The sequence below is a fragment of the Neltuma alba genome, unplaced genomic scaffold, assembly GCF_004799145.2.
Source record: "Neltuma alba isolate B1F8T4 unplaced genomic scaffold, ASM479914v2 tig00012963_pilon, whole genome shotgun sequence".
NCBI lineage: Eukaryota > Viridiplantae > Streptophyta > Magnoliopsida > Fabales > Fabaceae > Neltuma > Neltuma alba.
The window spans coordinates 69,257-77,405 of NW_021637322.1; positions in this window are offsets into that span (position 1 = coordinate 69,257).

Consider the following 8,149-nt stretch of genomic DNA (forward strand, 5'->3'; position numbering starts at 1 on the left):
AACTAAATGAAAATTTATAATTTGATCCCTTCAATTTATTTATGATATATATAGAACACTCTATGCAGTTGGTTTGTCATTGACAGCCTTCGTTTTTACGACATTCTTAGTCTCCTCCGGACCTTCAACACGATGATTTCAGAGCCACCAAGTTCTTTCATTGATCGCTGCAACCATTCCCCACCACTGCGGTATTCAGATTCTAATCCTCGGGCTCATTTATGGTCTGCAAGAAAAAAGTGAGGCATCATGCTTATATAACATTAAACTACACAGTCACAAACACAGATAAATATATATATATATCATTTAATATGTGATATTAGTACTTATATCTTGCATATTAAATTTTTTTAATATTACTGCTATTATTAAATCTTTTTATTTAATTTTATTATTTTATTAAACGAAAATTATTTACTATTTATTTATAATTTATACTGTTAGTTTACCACTGAGTTTTATGAGAGCATTCATTGTTGTGCCACAATCTAGTCAATCACAATCAAGAAGGCAGGCAAGTCAAGCCTTTCATTATTTCAGCAGCTGCGACGAAGAGGAGCAGGGGACTAGACGTCTAGTGATTAATTTTGGATTTCCAAAATAAGTCTAAAATGATAAGTATGTAAATAAATAAACTAATATATACATTTTTTGGCAAAAAAAAACTAATGTATACACTTCGAATTTTCGTCTGTTATCACCAATAATTTAATTTCATACATTTTGAAATTTTTGAACTTATAATTCAAGAAATTTTTTTGCGAACATATAATTCGAGAAATTACGAATCTCTCAAACAAATATTTTTAAAAAAAATAAGAATACACTGCCTCATTTTCTAATTAAAAGTTCTAGTTTGTAGTATAATTTTTATTGCAAATTAAATCTTATAATTAGAACGGGATAGTATGTTGTACGGCATAAAAACTAGAATTTATATTGAATGTTATTCTCGACTGAAAATTTCTCCACAGTAGTTTTTGAATGAACCTCTCCTTTCAAAATGTGTGCAATAACAATTTAATTATTTTAAATTTGGATTTTTTTTTCAATCGGCCCCCTTTTTTATTCTGATGTCCATTAAGAGGCTATGATGGTTTTCTCATATTTTCAATTGCTTATAAGCTTTTGTGACTGATTTTTCCGTCTTTTTCAGTATTTTCTTGGGTATTGATGAGACAGCCCTAAAAATGACTCTGCATTATGATTATGAATCGTCTTATTGCTCTTTATTTTTGTGGACAATATCATTCTTCTTAATTATCCAGCCCATGCCGCCGCAACTACTGGTGATCCTCCTGATTTTTTTTTTATTGGCATGCATCTCTGTAATTAAATATTTCGGGTATAGGTACCTTTCGTTGAAGGTCGTTCAAGCTTTTTCTAGAAGTATGACATGGCTTTAGCATCGTAGAGCCTAGTACTCGAACATTGGCTCTTGGCATTTTTTCTTCCCCTTCTTAATTACTCTAAAAAGGCAGGGGCACCTTGCGTGCTTAAACCAATAACCATCTTTCGGCTAACCTAAACTGCAACAAGATTCTTGCTTACACTGGCTTCTCAAGTGATAATGCTAGATGGAAGAGAACTAACCATCCATTGGGGACAGAGATTAATGAAGGAAGGATTATGATTTATAGGAATCGGGGACATACTGAAAATATACGCACACCATGTGTTATGATGCTATTCAGTGTATTGATTTCTTGGCTTATAAAAGCTCTTTGTTGCAACTATCCTGCAAAATCCTCATCCTAAATGTTACGCTGTTGCTTGAACACGGATAATGACATTGTTTCTCTTTTGCGTGTTTTGTATCATCAAGCTTGATTCTTGCCTTTTGATCCCGCAAGAACAAAATCACAACTCATACTATAAACGTACAGCAGGCTCTTTCAAGCAAAGTCTTCGCACGTTAAAGCTTTTCCATTGGCAAATGAAAATCATACGGAAATTCCCGTCGCTTCGGGAATGTTGGGACTTGGGGGCCTCTAGCTAATACCCCCACCCTTTTAACATCCCTTATACCGCTTTATCTTTCTAATTTTGTTTTCAATTCTCAGTTTTATTTGACCTAAAATAAAAGACATCATGAAACTGCTTGTCCAACGGCGTGGAAGCTTTGCTTCACTCAGCAGTAAGCACCGGGTAGCGAGATGGATATGCCATTTCTGAAGGTGCTATCCTATTTGCTGCTCATCACCTTCAACTTTGCTTCTTCTGAAGCGGACATTCCCACTTACAATAACCACAGCAGCACAAACTGAAAAACTTCAGCACCCACAGCCTCTACCAGTTGAACCTGGACATTCTTTTGACTTCCTTGTATTCCAAGGCCGCCGGCACGACTCTTGAATTCTACAACACCACCGAAAGCACCAACGACGGCGACACCGTATATGGAGGCTACATGTGCCGAGGGGACATCCCATTCAGGTCTGTCAGAATTGCGTTCAGGACGCCACAAATCGAATAGTCTCAGAGTGTCCCAGCAACAAAGTGGCAATACGACGAGTGCTTCGCCCGTTATTCCCACCGTTCTTTCTTCTCCACCGATACCCCCGACCAACAGCCTACTGTTAGCAGGTGGCCATCGCTGTGGCCACAGGCTCCGTAACCACCTCTGCTTCCAACACATTATCAACACCATGCAGGAGTCCGTCCCAATCAGGATTCGCAAGTCCTACAGACTTCAAGGTAGGTGGAAACGCTTATGGAGAAATAAACAAGACATTGAATGAAGCGATGGTGGAGGCAGCGAAATCAGGGCCTGCAGGTACCAAGAAATTTGCAACAAAAGAAGCAATCTTTAGTTGGGAATTGCTGTACACTCTTGTACAGCGCACGCCGGATCTGTCCCCGCAAATCTGTAGAGTGTCTATATGGCATCATGAAACTTATTCCAAATGAAAATACCACACGCAGAGGAAGAATTCGGAATCCGAGCTGCTGTTTGAGAGTCGGAACAGAACGATTTTATCACAAGGGCAAACTGCCTCCCACCGGCGGTTCTGCCTCCGAAGTTAACGTCATAAGAAGGTGAGGAGGAGATTCCCTTCATCGTTGTAGTGTAGAGCAACTCCCAATATTTGATCTTGCGAAGATTTAAGTTTAATGCATGCTCTAATTTTATCTCTATATTGATAAAATTAGTCTTTCCACGCACACAAATCCAACCCTCCGTCACAGGACAAAAGTCACACACCACGCACAAATCCGGCGTTTCTCTTCTAGGCATTGGAGTACCTTCGTATTGTTGTCACAGACTCCTGAAAGTCCAGATTTCCGACTCCATGAAAAGATTGGAAAGCTTTTCCATATGTTTCCTCTGTGACGCGGTCTTTTCAATCTCACATTTGAATTTTCAACATTAAAGCTACAAATTTTAATATTTAGAGCACAGTAATGTTTCTTTACTTATTAAAGGATTAATTGGGTATTTATGAATAGTCAAGGCCATGATTTAATCATAACCATTTTGTTTCTTTCCTTAAACAGAGCTTGGAAGTTCTAGTTGATGAGTATAGAATGTGCTCCCCAGTTATATAGGCGGCAACTGCTCGATCAGCAAAGCCAACGATCCCTACCTATGCAACCTCGAAAGTCTCACCCGACAACTCTCCAAGGCATCCAACGACACCAGAAACAATGGATTCTACCGCACCTTCGTCGGAAACAAGTCCGACACCGTCTACGGCCTCTTCACTTGTCGGGGAGATGTGCCGCTTGAGCATTGCCATGAAGACTCTTAGCATGGAATATAAGGTCTGAAGTAACTTCGTTTAAAATCCAAGTTGAAGCATTTTCTCCTTCTTTGTTTTTTCACAAGTTATTTTCAACATAAAAAGATAAGTTTTATTAATTCTATCTTAAAAATTAGTAACTTTTTAATTTTAATTTTATTTAATGTATATACTTTTTAAGAAAATAACAGTCTGCAAATAAAAGGTGAAGTTGACCATTTATATAAGAAATTTAATAATATAACTTATAAATAAGATTGGAAAAATTCATTGTTCAGGATTGGAGTATTTGAAAAGTCTTGTAGTATCATGTGATAGTTTGCGAATCGTGCCACTCGTAAGGGTTGGAAGGAGGCAGGAGCTTAATAACCATTAACCATTTTAATAATATAACAATTTTTTTAGTATATGTGAGATAATCGAAAACACCTAATAATATGTAGGATTAGAGAGAATATTTTTTGTTAATTTTAAATTAAAGGAATTGTAAACTCAACTTGAAAAGATATAGGAATTTATATCATCATCATGATTTATATTTCTTTTTAGAACATTATTTTATTTCTTGCGTTTATTTTAAAGGAGTATAAAAAATGTTAGTGATATTTTAAGTTTCGAACCGATTCAGTTACGAAAAGATTGAATGCATGTGAAATTGGCTCTCCATAAGCAATTTTGCACCGTACGAAAAAAATAAGAAATAAGCGCCCGATTTTCTACGGCATAAGAAATAGTCATGTTATTTAATAATTAATTAAGGACAACCCACGTAAATGCCAACTTACAATCACAACATGCTAGTACTGTTAATTGATGTGCCCTACTCCCACACTTCATGTTTTATTTCCGAATAATATTTTTTTTGGTAATTTATTTTCGAATAATATTGACGATTGATCAATTCTTACAAAATGGAACACAAACCATACTGACTCAAATTTATTAGCTGATCAAAATCCCGCTTTGTGGATCCCATGTTTTTTCAAAGTCCGTCCCCTTTTTGTGTTTCAAATTGTATAGGGAAAATTTCAAAAAGAAAATACTTTTTAAATTTTAAAATTTCAAATTAATAATTAGTATAAAAATGTGTTGTAAATTATGTTTCAAGTGCAGTCAATTTCTATTGAAATTTAGTAAACAATATTGATTTAAAATTTTAAAATTCAAGAGATATTTTTTTAGAGATTTTTTAATTATATATTACTTCATGGCCTGTAACGTTGATTTTCCTAATTTAAAATAACTCTAAGAAGGTATTTTACTTTCTTGTCTCACATTTACTCTATACTACTTCAGTCTACAATAGAGTCCTGGATTTAGGCAGGCATATAGGGAAAAGGTCAAAAAAGGTAATTGTTTCATTTAAAGATTTAAAAGTATTATGGTGCTTTCCAGATCTACCCCTACTAAAAATTAGCTACATTAAATCAAAGTTGGGCGTTAATTGTATAAAAGGCTAAAATAAGGGGAAAAAAACTCATTTAATTATATTTATAAAATACTTTCAACATTTTTCATCAGAAAAAAAAATCACAAACCTCATTAACTATTCTTAAAAAATTATAAATTAGAGATAGAACTATACATTCATATAATAAATTCAGTACTGTGCTTCTATTAAGGAAAGAAACTCTTTACCCCATCAATATCTCTATAGGAGTATCATATACTCTGGATTTTGGAGAGTTAAACTGTTATTTTGGACTAAAATAACCTGAGAAAAATAAAACTTATTTTGCCGATCAGAATGACATTTGACATGCTCCCAAATGCTTCATCTTAGCTACTGGTCAACTTTTATTGTTAGATCCATCCCAGAAAAGGAAGGGAGAAAAAAGGAAGGGGGTTTTTGTCCTACGTTGGTGCCCATACTTTGAAGATAAGATGGATAACTTTCAAAGATCAACAAATAGGGTACGTCTTTTGATTTAATAGGAGTGATTTTGTATTTTAATCTACTGAGAGGATGAGATGAATTTTTCAAGTTTTAAACTAGGGTACGTCTTCTATCCAATAGGTGATTTTGCGTTTTGATATATTTTGAGAATAAGATGAACTTTCAAATATCAATAATTAATTAGGATACGTCTTCTGATCCAACAAGGGTGATTTTGTGTTTTGATCTACTTTCGAAATAAGAAGAACTTTCAAATATCAATTAAAAAGAACTCGTATATATTCTAATGTAATAGGGGTAATTTTGCATTTTGGTACATCAAAACGCAACAGGGGGGAGACATATTCTTACAAATGCAACCCCAGCAATGCTTCCAGTCTAATTGACTAATTTGAGTAGATTAAAAAAATTAATTAAATTAGTTATTTGTAATAAATAAGTATTATATTTCTTAAAATATTCTTATTACTCAAATATATTAGTTAGAACTATCATTATTACAAGGATTACTTTTACAAAAAATAGATAAATATGATAAATAAAATAGAACGGGGTCATATATTTAAGATAAAAATAAAAGTCAAATAAATTTTTACATTAAACACAGGAGATGTGGCACATAGTACTGTATATCATGCAGTTACCATAACATTATTCACTCTTCAGCCATCAAAATGGACCACAGTTAACTGCATGCAAACCAATTAATGTATAACTAACTGACCTTGAGGCTTCAGACATTTTTTTCAGCTTTGACAGAACCACTGGTCCGGTGGTGGGGAAGCTTCCAGCTCACATGTCACTAACGACACCCACATATGAATGTCCTCTTGCCTACTTTCTCAATCATGTCTTGATTCCGTATGGTCATTTTCAAGAAAACACAAAGGCGCACTAATATGCGCGTTGGTCTTATACTTCCAACTTGAGACTCGAAAGCTAATCACCCACTGGCCACATTGGACAAATAATAGATTACTTCAAAATTGCTTCAGCTGTGCGTACTTTTTTTTTTTGGGGGCCGAAAAGAAACCTGCTGTGCGTACTTATTAATTAGTCATTATCGTCTAATTCTGTGCTTTTTTCTTGTAATGAGCCTTTAGCCACTTGTTTGAGAATGTGTGCTGTCCAAATATTTTGAAAAGAAAGTGAGTCCTAATAATTGCGTATTGTAGGGGAAATGCAAACTCTAACCACATGTTAATAGAATAAATTATATAAAAACTAATTCCATGAATGAAAAAGACGATTTAATTTGTCATATTATGTGATCAAATCAATGCTTGTATTTGTATATATGATTGCATGTATTTCCCACACCCTCGTTATCTGACTATTTATGATTTCAGGGCATTCTCCCCCTAGATGTTAACAAGTTAAAATAATTGTCAGAAAAAATTCTCGCCAGGGTTTATTAAAATTCAAGAATGAGGTTCCACTATTAGTTGCCAAGCCTCAACACAAAACCTAATACTAACTTTGATTCTAAATATAAGATATAATTTGTACTTCAAATTCTACAACAAAAACTAGACGGTACATCTAAAATCGGAGAAATTAATACGTGAAAATTTCTTGGAGTAGTGGCAGAAAGCAAATGCTGTCCAAGCACCAAAGGTTGCCTCATTGCGCAGCTCGGGGGCTCAGTACGTGGGGGCATTTTTAATTTTTTATCAAAATGCTATAAACAGTAAAACAAATTATCCAAATGCTATATGATAAAAAGTATTTACTCATATGCTATATTTTTTGAAACTCATTCAAACTGTGAACGAGCTCCAGCCTGCCATCTATTTTTTCAAGATAAAAAACTGAAACTTGTTCACCCTAAGAACGACTCGTTCACTCGGAAAACGAGTTTAACAGCCCGCTTTTTCATTTTTGACAAAAATTATGGCTAATAACCCATTCCAGCAATTCTCTGCCACGCTTCAATCCTTGTGAATTTTTTAAAAAAATTTCAACCCATTACCCCATTGCTTCACATCTCTTCCCCTCTCCTTTTTATTCTATGTCTCTATCTAGATAGAAGGAATAAGAATAGATTTTTATATAAAAAATTACTTTTTATTCTGTACTTAAAATCAGAAAAAAATATAAATAAATAATATAAATATAAAATATTTATAAGCCATAGATAATATATCAAAAATTTCCACCTATTTAATTATAAAATACATACTTATCAATTTCTATTTTTATCATCTATACTCAACAATATTAAAATCAAGGGTATTATCCTGAAAAAAAAACTTAACCTTTTTTGTAAATTTGATGAAATAGCTTCTTATGAATAAAAATAAAAGTTATTTATATATTGAAAATTAAGTGCTTCTCGTGTCACACATGATGTAAAGTTATTTATATATTGAGAATTAAGTGCTTCTTGGATCACACATGATATAAGAAAATTTAGTGCTTATTTATTCATAAGAAGCTATTTCATCAAATTTACAAAGAGGTTAATTTTTTTTTCACGATAATACCCTTGATTTCAATATTGTTG